General features: G+C 36.1%; 1 long non-coding RNA gene across 2 annotated transcripts in view; it reads right to left on the reverse strand.

Annotated features, from left to right (window-relative positions):
• The window catches only part of LOC108647684, a 126,917-nt gene that overhangs the window by 58,503 nt on the left and 54,309 nt on the right, over positions 1 to 14,105 (reverse strand). For both annotated transcript variants that reach the window (XR_001924631.2, XR_004222793.1), the window contains exons 2-3: positions 10,503 to 10,554; positions 9,558 to 9,643 (exon numbers count right to left, since the gene is read on the reverse strand). This is a non-coding gene — a long non-coding RNA (uncharacterized LOC108647684). The remainder of the gene's footprint in view (positions 1 to 9,557; positions 9,644 to 10,502; positions 10,555 to 14,105) is intronic.

Here is a 14,105-nt window from a genome sequence, read left to right on the forward strand (position 1 = left end):
AAGGCCAGTGCAAAGCCTTTTTATTTTTAAAGGAACAGTGTCATGGGAAGAGCAATGGGAAGGTAGCAAGATAGCAGTTCCCAGGAGATATCAGAACAGCACTCAATAGTAAGGAATCCAAGTCCGGCTTGGGACTCCTCCAGTTACATGGGAGTAGGAGAAACAATAGGTTATCTGAAAGCAGTTGTAATGTGTAGCACTGGCTCCTTTTGACTCCCTAAGACTCAGGCACAATGCACCTACACACCAGTATTAGAACTAAAAATATATTTGTTAGTTCAAGTATAAAATTTTAAACAGTAGAATTACATTTTTGCTATGTAAACAGTGTAATATAGAAATAAATAGTACACCATAAAAATCATGACTGTATCCCTTTAAGAATAATGATCATAGTCACTATATTAGGCAGCAAATATATATCCATAGCCAGTCAGTACAAATGTAATGACTGCCTATGCTATACATAGACCCAGAAGAAAATATACTAGAATATAAAAAAATACCTATATAAAAAAATATAGATACATGTACAGGTATATTCTGCTGCCCAGAATACTAATTTGAATCTTAATCTTAAGGCTGCTAAAAATATTTAAACCTTAAATAAACCCAATAGGATTGTTTTGCCTCCAATACAGATTAATAATATCTTGGTTTTGTTCAAGTACAGGATATGGTTTTATTACTACACAGAAAAAGGAAATCATTTTTGATTTGAACAGTTCATTTCTTAAAAATGGAGTCTATGGAAGCTGGCTTTCCCTTGAAATGGAGATTTCTGGATAACAGAACCTACACCTGTACCTATACTAAACTAACTGTACATCTTTAGATTACCATAGCCTTGTGTATCTTATTCAAGAAGTCATCCAAGCCACTCTTAAAGGCATTAATAGAATCTGATATCTCAACATCACCCAGCAGGATAATCCACAACCCCACTGCTCTAACTGTGGTCTGTTTCTGCTGTTATATGTACATTTTCTTCAAAGAAAACAACCACATCCTTGATAGTATTTCCTCATATATTTGCACCCCCTGCAGTCTGTCCAGCTCTTTTATATCCATCTTAAGAATAGGGCCCAAAATAGCAGTGCATACTCAAGGTTAGGCTATACCAGGGATCTATAACGAGGCAAAATTATGCTTTCATCCTCTTTTATGGTTGTAGGGTCCAATTAAAATGCTTACTCCAAATACTTTGAATTACCCTTTTGCTACTGTATAACTCTAATCACATTCTACCTTTAATTAGCAAGATGTAGATGGGAAGATGGATTCCTCCCATAACATTCTTTGCAAGCTGCCCAATAAATAAAGGAAAATACAAGCAATTGTATACTTGCTTGATACTTTGGGTCTCTCAGTATTGGCTGTTAAACATATTTAATTAAATGAGATAAGAACTGAGTTTAGTGGACATATCAATTAATTCCCATGATATAATATACCAAGAGGCATTTACACTGCAAATCACTGTCCACAGGTTACTAATTTATGGCTCTGTTTCCATCTCATGGTCATAAAAAAAACTCCACTTATGTTTCCTTATAGACCACAGGCCTATTTATCAAAGGTCCACCTGATCATTTTATACAGTCTTGGAAAAAAATATAGCCAGCAATTTTTTTTTACTGAAACACTGAGGAGCTAAACCTGCTGAGATTAATTCAGACCAAAAACATGCTGAGATTAATTTAAACCAATGGGTGATTTATCTTTGTTTGAATGAAAATCTTTATCTGCACTTACTCAACCCAACTCAAAACTTTGCGCCATGCAAAAAGAAATTTCTTGAACAATTTCACTCCCTTAAAAATCAAGGGACAAATAATAAATACCTGTGAAAGGGAAAAAAAAAAAGAGAAATTCACACTTTCTTAATATTTCAAGTGCAAAATGCGATGAGAAAGATCAAAAAGAATTTGGGTATTTTGATAATTCTCCCCCCTTGAATTAAAGTTTCGATAACATTAAAAAATAGTGTTATTTCAGGAAACCGCATCATGCATTATATATTGGTGGGACCTCAAATACATTTTGTAAAATGAGGGAAACTTAAAATCAGGGTATGTAAAATGAAGGTTTTACTGTATTACCCTGAGAAAATGCGTTGTAATCTTTGCAAATTTTTATGCCGTTTATGTGTTTATTACACTGTGCCTTATGGATTTTACTTAGTAATTTTCATTCCCTTGATATAATTAGCATGATAACATGCTGACTGAATATCAAATAAAAAGGCACAACAGATTCATCAATCAAAGTGACAATATGCACTTTTGAAATTCCATTTCATAGCTTCAACTATTGTTATGTCTTTCTTTGTAGCTTTTACACAAGGTTCATTGCAAAGGAATCATATCATTCATTGAAATGAGAGCGGCAAAAGAAAGCAGAATAGAAAAAGACAGAAAGGAATGTAAAGGGCAAGAGGGTGAGCTTGGAAAGACATTTGAGGAGTTACCTATGCATATGGGATTGCAATTTTTTCTATTATAATTAGTGGCATGCTAGATGTATGCACAAATTATTATCTGTGGGGGAAATGCACACATTTTGGCGCACTAACAAAGGCTGTATAACACTACATCTCTAACAAGCCAATCAGAATGTAAAAACCACAGTGTGGGATTATCCTCCTGCAGGTCTCCTAACTGTCTAGTATAACTGGCAACATTCCTATATTTTATTCTATTGTAGGTACCACTGCCAACCTCTATAATTGTTAGTGGTCCATAAAGGTATAATTAACATTTACTGAGAAAATAGATGGTTTAAAACTGTATTCAAATAAAAAGGAATATAGATGAAGCCTGACCTAAGCCCAACTTAGGCCCAAGTAAATAATATGTGACTGCATCCCTTGGGGAAGCCCACAGCATCTTCAGAACAAGAGTAACTTTGTTATTTATTAACTCTTTCTCATTTATAAATAAACCGAACTGTAAAACCAGTCACATTTAAAATGTATATCGATTCTTCACAGAGGAATTATATGCTGTATTATCAATGTATATCTCATTTTGGGTTTAATTAATACATATTTATATACTTGTATTTTTGCAAAAATCTCAATATTTTTTTCTCCTTAACCATGTCATTTTAAGTGTAGAGTAACCTCTGGGTGTGCTATGGACATTTGGAATAATGTGAAGCAGGCAAAAATAATAATAAAAAAAACCATAGTATTTCATTCCTTGATAAATAGGGCCCTGAAATTTAAAGGAGATGTTCACCTTCAGACAACAGTCTGAATTTGAACAGCCCCTGTAAGAAAAATACATTTTTTAAATAACTTTAAATGTTTGGTTTATAAGCTATAGACCATATAAGCTGTGGATCAGTGCTGCTAAAGTTCTCCCAAATCTCTGTAGGGTGTTTCCCAGACCAGGGCTTGACAGGCAGCCAAATAGAAAAAGTCTGTAGCTTCAAAATGAAACATTTTAAATAATAAAGATGAATTACAATTTTTTTTTCAAGGGGCTCTTTAAATTGAGACTATTATCTGTGTCCTACACAGTATTTGTTCATTATTGTGTTTTGGTTGCTTTAGCAGATTGTTGCCACAAGGAGGTGTGCATTTTGATGCTTAAGCAATTGAGGTGGTGACCCCATAATTATACATACACTGTATAGATTTCAGCACATTAAGAAAGAGAAAGGGGTAGTGAAATATATATTATTTAGTTGCTATCTCATTCCTTCATACTTTTATAGCTGCAAAACCCCTATTTTGTAGCACACATCTAAATGAATTACAGAGTTGCAAATTAGCATGTACATTTTATTTGCACATATTTATATAAGGGAAGGCAAACCACCAACTCTGGTACCAGTTTTAGTTGTAAAGTGCTGAGAAAAATGCAAAAAAAGAAAAGAAAACTTTTTGTTTTTACATATATTACTGCCATACAACATTGTAATTTTTCAGGTGGTGTCCCTTTAAGCTCCACCTGCTCTGGGCAGCTCAGTATGCACTTCATAGATGTTTAACTTGGATACAGATGAGTAAGATTTAAACTCCCGAAAGAGACACAGGAGTGACGCACACACAAATGGAGCACTTTGTTGCAATCACCAGCCGTTTGTGTTTGCTGCAGCAGGATACACAATGAAGCTGTGGCACAAAAGTCTTCCATCTATTTCAAATGTGTAGATATCATAGAAAAAAATGCATTTCCAGCTATTGGGTTTACTTTAATCTCACAAAATTGGATACAAAGTGAACACCAACACCATTTTAAAGGCATAAGTAGTGATGAACAAATCTGTCCCATTTTGCAAATTTTTTTTTTAGATTTGCGAAAGAGGGAAAAATCCACAAAACGTTGAAAATGGCGCACATCAAATTTATTTTATCATCCATTTTGCAAAGAAAAACGTCAATGATGAAATGTGGAAATTTGTCACAAATCGATGCCTGCCGAAAAATTTTGCCCATCACTAGGCATAAGACCTATTAAAACATTAGCATTTGGCCATGCTATAATCATGCTCCTACAGAATTTATTCTATCAAATACAAATAATCAAATGTGTACAGTATTTCTGCCCTGGGAGTTTCTAAAACTGAAACAACAACTGTTTTTTTGTTTGTGACATAAGAAACATTGGTTGCATTAAAACATAATGAGACATATCTACATTAAAATAAAACATGCAATGAATGTGAAGGGAAATCTTTAGAGATTATGTATGTATGTATGTATGTATATCTTTATTTATAAAGCGCTACCTATGTACGCAGCGCTGTACAGTAGAATACATTAATACAAACAGAGGGTTAAAGATAATGGATAAATGCAAAGTACAACAATAAATACAAATAAATACAAGATACAGTTGCAATAAGAGTCAGAAACACAAGATGAAGGAGGTCCCTGCCCCGTAGAGCTTACAATCTATATGGGAGGGGTAACTAACAGACACAAATGGGCAAATGTAAGTGCTGTAGGTCACAGTGGGTGACATTACAGTATAAGTGCCAGTTTCCAGATCAGGTGCTGGGTGAGTGCCCCAAAAGGTAGTCTTTAAGTTTAGTTTTAAAAAGACTGAGGGAGGATTCTCTCCGGAGGACATCAGGGAGGGAATTCCAAGTGTAAGGGTTTAAGGTGGGAAACAGCAGTAGTAGTTGGGGGCGCAACCAAACGGTTGCTCTGCGAGGAACGAAGGAGTCAGCCAGGAAAGTACGGAGACTCCAGGGAAGAGATGTAGTGAGGAGCAGAGGAATGGAGGGCTTTGAAGGTTAAGAGAAGGAGTTTGTAAACTATTCTTTGTTTAATGGGAAGCCACGATAAGGACTTTAGCAGGGGAAGGGCCTGAACTCTCCTGGATGAGAGGAGGAGAATTCTGGCAGCAGTGTTTAATATAGACTGTAGGGGGGAAAGATGGGAGTTAGGGAGGCCGGTTAGCACAGGTTACAGTAGTCAAGTCGGGATAGGATGAGCGCGTGCATGAGCAGCCTAGCGGTTACAGTAGAAAGAAGGGGACGGATTTTGGCAATATTGCGTAAGAAAAAGTGACAGGTTTTGACAGTGGTGTTAGTATGGTCAGAGAAGGAGAGACAGGAGTCAAAGATCACCCCCAAACAACGCATGGAATTGACAGGGTTGATGAGGGTGCCTTCAATAGAGATAGAAAAGGGGGGAGTAGGACCAGGCTTAGGCGGAAAGATCATTAGTTCAGTTTTTGTTAGGTTCAGTTTGAGGTGGTGTTGGTTCATCCAATTGGAGATAGCCAGGAGGCAGTTAGAGATTTGAGTCTCAGTTTCAACTGTTAATGAAGGGGTCGAAAAGTAAATTTGGGTATCATCAGCATAGAGATGGTATTTAAAGCCAAATGAACGGATAAGATCTCCCAAAGACAGCGTGTAAAGGGAGAACAACAACGGGCCAAGTACAGAGCCTTGGGGTACCCCCACATTAAGAGGAACTGGAGATGAGATTTTGTTAGCATAGGAGATTTGCAATCATTCTTCTTTATCCATATACTCTCACAAGTGGAAATATGACATTTGATGTAGAAAATGTGAAAATTAACCTAATACAATAAAATAGAATTTATAAGGATTAAAAAGCATGAATAAGCCCATTTCTAAAGGAGGGGGGGCAGCAGTGGGGTCTCTGGTGATCCACATACATTTGATTCCGCACGCATTGCAGGTCACCTGTGATTTTTGCAGGGGAAGATCATGGGGCAGTGGTTACAGGTGGTTACCCACAATTTTACTCATTTAGCAAATCAACCACAATTTTTTGCTGGGTGCCCTAAATGTTTTTGCCATGGGGTGCCTGGGCCCCCAAAGTTATGCCCCTGTGAATGAGGTGCTATCAAAGAGCAGGTTTCCTATGAAAAATACAGGGAACAGGCACAGACTACATGACTAAGACCTTATACAGTAAGTCTATCAGTTCTATAAAGCAGTGAGAGCTCTGCAGTGGGATGGTGGATCAAATCTGAAGTTTTGACTCAATCTGGAATGACTCACAAAGCTTTCAATAAATATATTATATATGTACAGAATACAACTGTGTACCAGGCTATTTCCTGCCTGTCTCTTGCTCTCTGCTACATTACTATATCCAAGTCTAATTCTTTTTGAAGAGATTCTACAGAAACATTTGGAAATTGCTTTAATTGTTCATCCAAAGCAAACTTTTTTGTAAATTTTTGTTAAAGTGGATGTTTACCTTCAGATGAATTTGAACAGCCCCTGTGAGAAAATAAACTTTTAAAATGCATCTTTATTATTTAAAATGGTTGGTGTTGAAGCTACAGACAATGATCGTTGCTGCTGACATTCTCTCTCCTCTGTCCTCTTAAAGGAACAGTAACACCAAAATATGAAAGTGTTTTAAAGTAATTAAAATGTAATGCACTGTTGCCCTGCACTGGTAAAGCTGGTGTATTTGCTACAGAACGCTCCTTTAATTTATATAAATTAGCTGCTGTGTAGCCATGGGGGCAGCCATTCAAGCTGGAAAAAAGGAGAAAAGGCACAGGTTACATAGCAGATAACAAATAAACTCTGTAGAATACAATGGCATTTTATCTGTTATCTGCTAAGTAACCTGTTCCTTTTCTCATTCGAATGGCTGCCCCCATGGCTACACAGCAGCTTTGCTTATATAAACTATAGTAGTCTTTCTGAGGCAAACACACCAGTTACACCACTGCAATGTAACAGTGCATTATATTGTAATTACTTTAATACACTTTCATATTTTGATGTTACTGTTCCTTTAAGGGATCAGTGACTCCAGCTTGCATTCTGCCCAAAACAGGAAGTCGACACAGAACTAGTTCCTGCCCATGCCTTCCCTCTCCTGTTTCATTTGCATTTCCCTGATCTGATTGGCTGCCAATCTTGCCAGCCAATGGATATATACAAACGAAGCAGGAGAGGGAAGGCATGCACACTAACCAGTTCAGTGTCGACTTTTTTTTTTCTTTTGCAAGTCCTGGGAAATCCTTAACTGAGAAGAATATCCCTAAGGCAGTGGTAGAAATAATCCACTAGAATCACTTTGGGGTGTCGTAGTACTTCCCAGTGATTCTACATTTCCTTCTCCTTTAATTGTGACTTCAGACACCAAAACTACATTAAAATTCTGAAAATCAAAATATCCGAAATGTCCCCATTTGTCAGTGCCCTTAAGCACCAAAACAATAGTATTTTCCAGCGAACAATTTTTATTACATAAAGCCTTTTTGATGCAAAAGAAAAAACTCACCTCTCTAGTGCTAGAAATTGCTTTTTCTACAGATAAAAAGAAATCAAAGCATAGTAACTTCACTGTACCCATTTTTTTCACTCTAGGAAAATGTTTTGCTCAATGCAGCAGCACCTTTCCGTCTTATACAAGTATATAATGGCTTGTAAAGGAATATTTATTGAGATCTGGGACTGTGAAAAATCTCAGCACTGTCAAAACTTTTTTTCTTAATAGCACTTTCCTAAACTTTTTCTCCAGGATTAGAATCTATAGAAATGGGAAACTTGTAAAATCATGTCATCATCTCTAATGGCATTTTACGTTTAAAAAAGCAGCTTATTTCAAAGATTATGAAGGCGATAAGCACTTCTTTGCAATCTCTCTCTTTTAATGTCATTTTATATGAGAATGCTGCTGCAGTAGTATGAGCATAGTAGCACAAGGTAGATATTGACACTATGAATGTGACCCTCTTAGCCTTTATTGTCACCACCTAAGATTTAGAGCAGGTTTCAATAAATTCATTTAAATATTGTATCCAAAAAGTATCCTGAAAGTTTTGTATGCCATTGTGTATTGATGTATCTCATATCTGATGGGAAAATCCCTGCTATGCTTCAATGTGAAACGGTGTCCAGGGTTGGACTGGGCAGCCAGACCCTATCCCTGTAGCCACTCCCCCGCCCACCAGAGTCCTTCCCCTGACGCGTTGAAAGTAAGTTTTGCACTATGGGGAGGATGTTGGGCGGGTGGCAGGACCCCTGGGGGGGTTACGCAATAGGGTTGCGTGGCGGGGGCACTAATGCGGGATGCGGGAGATGCAACGGGGGCACCCTGGCAGTGTCTGCAACTAGTATGGGACTGCATTTGCTTACTAAAGCTAAGAGAATAAATATATTAAATACATTCTTAATTCAAGTGATCTTTTATTAGAACTTTATTCTTCCTGCTGTGACAATATATATGCCCCACTCTTCTATAAACTGAGCCACCTTCCAGCAGCAAAGATTTTAAACCAAGTATGTGCAACCTTTTTTGCTGTCCCACTATTGTTGACTACAACTCTGAGGATTCTTTGACAGCTGTTTTAAAATAAAAAAAATATATACTGATGTAAGATAAATATTTAAGTTAATGTATTGCATGATTAATGTTTAAGTTGTCAAAAAATGAGTTGCATTTTGGATATCAGATATGGACCAGATTTCCAAATGTTAGTTGTTTTTTTTTCTCTGCTTTGAAGATATAGAATAACATTTTCAACAGTGTACAGAAGAAAATTAAACAACCTGCAGAAGGAATAGTACATTAAAATGTTTTGCTTTCTTGCTCAATGACCTTGAATATGCTTAGAAAATATATATGAAATGCTCAGCCATTTTATGACCAAGCTGGAACAAACTGATTTTAAACTACAAAAAGTTGAAAAATTCAAGGTTAAAAAGCCTCTTACTGGGATTTAGTTGGTTCATGGCATTGTGATGTATTACTGCTCTTACTTGCAACTTTTATGTCTTTTTATACTGTCCTAAATACACAACATCAAGAAGTGGTGAGTATAAAATTCCTATCCATAAATGTGGAAACAGGTGAATTAAAATACATATACACTTTTTTACTGACATGGGTGAGATGAACAATGATGGACAAGTGCAAATATAAGTTGTGACTAATTTGGTTTTCATTTTAAGACATTCATTGTGTGAATAAGATTGGTGGTAAATGTCCAAGTTTATGGTTTTGGGGATTTTTTGCACTGCACAGGTACGATTTTGGAACAATTTTGGTACATATTTGCAGATCAGTCAGAAATTATTAAAAACTATATATAACTTACTGAATATATGCCATTTCTTTGCTATACTTCTGGAACCTCCAAAGGCAGTTACCTTCACCCCTATTCTCAAATCATCTGAAGCACATCTGCATAAAAGTGATAGGAGAAACCAAGGTCACCAAAACTCTAGGTTACCAAGAGAAAGAATGTGGGCACACCCACAGGGATGACAGCCACTGATACAACACATCTATTTCATGTATTTATGCTACACTTTTTATATAAAGAATTGTGAAGAAACATAACCAAACATTTTTTGTAGGGGGGGGTTACAAAAAAAACTGTCAATATGCAGTTACCCCATAAAACAGTCTGAATATGTATTGTAAATCTGTACCATATGATTAAACAGAGCATTTGTCAAGGGAACTCATCAGCCAAAGAATATTGGAGAACCTTCATTTTGTTTATATCAGTGCATATTGCACTGAAAAGGACATAGGACACTCATATAAAGAGTGAAACATCTCTGGAGTTGTCTTTTGGCAGCCCCCATATTCATAATTGAATTATCTTCACTTGCAAAATGCCCAGTTTTGGATGCTCAATGCTAATTAAAAGATATTTATTTTATCAGTTTTCCTGCTGCAAATGCTACTACCTTTAACATCAAATTGAACTTTTATTTAACATATACATTTGGGATTGCGTTTGCTCTCTATAGCAAGCCTGAAGAACACTATTCGTACAAAGTACATAAATGGAAATGTAATGATTCATTTTATAGCTGTCTCTTATTACAGTGTCAGTGATAAACTTCATTCACCTGTAATCTTCTAAAATAGTCAGAATGAGTAGAAGTTTACTCTAGGCCCAATACATTTGTTTTTTTATTTTCCCTTTCTATTTGGCTAATGGAAATTTCAAGAGGTGAATGTATAATTAGTTGCCTTTTGCATAGTTTGATCTAGCTTTTCTGGGTCAACCTTCAACTTTATGTCTTACCTATAATGATGTTTTCGCTTGTGCTGTCTCATGGACCTCCAGTTAAAGTCACCTAAAAACAAGTTAGAAAAAGGCAAAGTTTAGAAGACTGGGGAGCATGGAGCCATAGCAAAATGGGGTCACAAACAGAGAGCTCTACAGCAGGGTCCACTTCATAGATGTTTGCATAAACTGTAAAGAGAGATACCACAAATTTATAATAAATACAATACCCGGTGCAAGTCAGTTATTATTGCTATCCCACATTTCTAAAGCACCAATGTATTCTACAGTGCCATACAATAAACATACAAATCAAATGAAAAAAATAAAAAAACAACCAATAACTAACTAATACAAGAAGTAAACAGTGCCCTGCCCAAAAAAAATGCTTTCAGTCTAAAAAATGTCAAGAAATGTTGAAAGCACACAATTAGATATGCAGTGGGTATCGAGAATGATGTAAGAAGGTGAAGAAGGAAATGAGAAAGGACTAATGAAATAGATGTTAAAATGCACATGGAAATTTCCTTGTTTGATTCAAGCAATGTTTCCGAGTATTCCAACTCCTTCCTCAACCATATATGAATAAATTCAATCTTATGTGCAACAATACAGGCTTTCTAAAGTGCAATACAGGAAATCACCTATAGGACATGGCATCACTGCTTAAATCTTAACATGTTAAGAATGGATTTTAATAAATCTGAGGTTTGCTTCAAATGAAGTGAGTGCTGTGTCAATTTTTTTGTATTTTGTTACTATGGCGGTGAGATTTTTTTTGACTACTTGCACCAAATATTGAGGTTTGTGCTGCACTTTTTTCTTTTTCTCTTTTTCTGTTATCTTGACGATATCAGTTTCTCTAAGTTGGTGCTTAGTGACTGCCTCCTTGCAACACACTTAGAAGAATAATTAATTGCAATATGTTGGACAGAAAGGTAAAAATGGAAAAGATGATGTGGAAGTGTGAGGATGACAATATGCAGACAAGAAGGGTTAGATAGATAAAGCTCAAGATAGAATGACTAATTGCCTGTAAGATAGCAATTTACAGAACATTATGACAAGACATCTCACCAGAGAGGCAATCCATAGAATTAATTAAGAAACTAAATCCGCAAACTTGGCATAGAGGCATAATTTTAAGATTAGACCTATAAGATAAACTAAAAAAATCCTTACTACACCAACACATAATAATAAATACCAGGACTGACAAGTCAATGTAAGCATTTCATTGTGTTATTTGGTTTAGACTAGAACATGGAAAAATGGACTTTGCCTTTTCTGTTGCTTTCACATAATGCTTATATTTCAAGTTTATTAATAAACATTATATATAGCTCCACAAGTGCATTTGGCAACTTGCACTTTTTTCCAGTGAGCTACCTTTAAAAGACTTGTGTCAAAACGCACTCCTTGCACTTTCCTAGAGTTGCACTTGGTTCCACTCAGTCCTTTCTGACTTTAGTTCCAAATCAGGAGTTGCTCTGCTTATTGGTGCAGGGGAACCCTAAAGTTACTGCCACTTCCTGACCAGGCGGTGGCTCCAAGGTTCACTCAGCATCCTGCATTAGCATTTGAAGCAACACCAGGAATGGAGCCAGGCAGACCTAGAAAATATTTGCAGTTGCGTCCAATTTGGTGAATCCAGTGCAACAGTGGTAGGCATAATGCAATTGCGCCAAAATTATTGGCTGTTTGTATCTGCAGTGATGCTGGAATTCTGGGGAGAAAACTGAATTGTTGAAAAAAACATGGTGGTTGCGCTTGAAATTTGTGTACACTGCATCCAGGTATATGATGAACTATGAAATATAATACAGTTATGAACATATTTTATATTAAGTTGAAACAAGCAAATCCATGCTATCACAAACTGCCTTCATAATTTTTAATGCTTTAAAATCTAATTAACATTAGAATCTCTATACACTGGTGTAATGTATTTTCTTTCACCAGCAAACATACAGAGCAGAATTCTTTTATATTTGTATGTCTACTGTTATTATCACCACTTCTGTTGCAGTAGATGTGAAATTCAATATCTTCATTATTTATTACAGATGTAAATGATGAATTGTCCAGATAATTTTGCAGAGCTCATTTATCTGACCAGTGAAGGATAAAGCTACCATTAGGGCAAGAATTATTACTGAGTTATGACAGTTATGCTTAAAACTAAAGATTAAAATCCTACTGAAACTAACCTATAGATTTTACATAGTAATTCTAAGTAGCAACTTCTTATTGATTCCCTTTGCAAATAATGTTGTTATAAATATACTTAAATGTAAGTTTTGATAAACCAAATTACAATTACCACAAATAAACATCATTCAAAACTTTCATAACGAAATGCACTACAATTCCCTGCCTCTTCTAGCTGGATGCAGGGTTCCCCAAGTTAAAAGTTTTGTTTTTGCCAAGCTGCCATTGTTAGAACAGGGAACACATCCCAACTCTATGTACAGAGATGCTCTCCCATATACAGGTTTTCCTAGCCATAGGATATGCCAAAATAGAAAATTAGCAGAGAGAGAATAAAACACCTGCCTAGAAAATTTTACTATATGTGGCCCCAGAAGAGTAAACGTGTCTACCATGACCTTATTATTATAAACCTTCAACAAAAAATAATAAAAAAAAATAATAATTTCAACAAAAAATAATAATTTTAGATAAGAAGAGCTATCAATTCCCCTGTTCCTACCCATTCTCTACTCTGTCCTGCCTTCAAATCACTATATGGCATTTCACCCTGTGTTAAAACTGTGTATGCACAGTGAGCATTCAGTTTTGTGGAAAGGCCTGTGTGCATGCTCAGTGAGCAATCAGTGACATCAGCAGGGCTTAGTGCGCACGTGCTATGTCGTCATCAGGGTCCACCAACAAGCCACACCCACATATTCCCCTGTTATCTTGTCATTTGGAGGTTGTATTCTTTAGACAAGGGTATCCACTTTTACTGTTGTGTGTGATTTGCATAAAATCTGCCAGTAGCAATAAGGATAAACAAGGACATTGAAGGTCTGACAGAAGGGAATACAGAATACAGATTTGCAGTTTTTGCAGATAATTTGCTGCGCATGCTGACAAACCCAATGATAATGATACAAAATATTATTAGGACCTAAAGGGATGCATTCTAATCATAAAATTAACCTAGATAAATCAGAAGGCCTACAGGTATTTATGCCCCCCAACACTGCAATTACAGTTACAACAAAACCTTCTGTTTAATTGGCAGAACGATATACGATACCTAATAGTACAGAGACAAAAGAATGTGCTTCATGTGTCATTATAATTAATAACCTACTTCTAAAAATTCAATTACTTCAAGTTATCAGGATAAAAAAACACTATGATGTGGCCTGGGTGAATTAACCAGATAAAATTGTGTGTATACTAATAATATATTATTCCAAGCCCTGTCTGTTAAGCCACCAAAATCCCTTTTAAAGCAGCTGAAAGTGCATATTTCTACCTTAGTATGAAGTGGAAGCCAAAAATGAAAGCAGAAAAATATGGTGCACTGGCCTGGAGAAAAATTGGATTCCTAACATATTTGCACTATAAGGAGGAAAAGTCAATAAGAGACACCTGGAAGGTAACTTT

This window comes from Xenopus tropicalis, chromosome 5 (assembly GCF_000004195.4).
Source record: "Xenopus tropicalis strain Nigerian chromosome 5, UCB_Xtro_10.0, whole genome shotgun sequence".
NCBI classification, from domain to species: domain Eukaryota; kingdom Metazoa; phylum Chordata; class Amphibia; order Anura; family Pipidae; genus Xenopus; species Xenopus tropicalis.